A 221-nucleotide genomic window follows, 5' to 3' on the forward strand; every position below is an offset into this window, starting at 1 on the left:
ACAATTGCTGTTCATGCATTAAATGATTGTTATAAGAAATGTACATTTACTGATTTTTCTTTTCAAAGTAAGTTCTATTTTCAGGTCATAAAATAGAAAAACTTTAGAACTGAATTACAACAGGAGTGAATGACTTAATTCATCTTTGAAGCAGCAAAATACACATTTCTGAAAAATATCCATTCGGCATATTCAAAGCGCAAAATTTGAGTGCGTTTTCT

This window comes from Penaeus monodon, chromosome 28, assembly GCF_015228065.2.
Source record: "Penaeus monodon isolate SGIC_2016 chromosome 28, NSTDA_Pmon_1, whole genome shotgun sequence".
Taxonomy (NCBI): Eukaryota; Metazoa; Arthropoda; class Malacostraca; order Decapoda; family Penaeidae; genus Penaeus; species Penaeus monodon.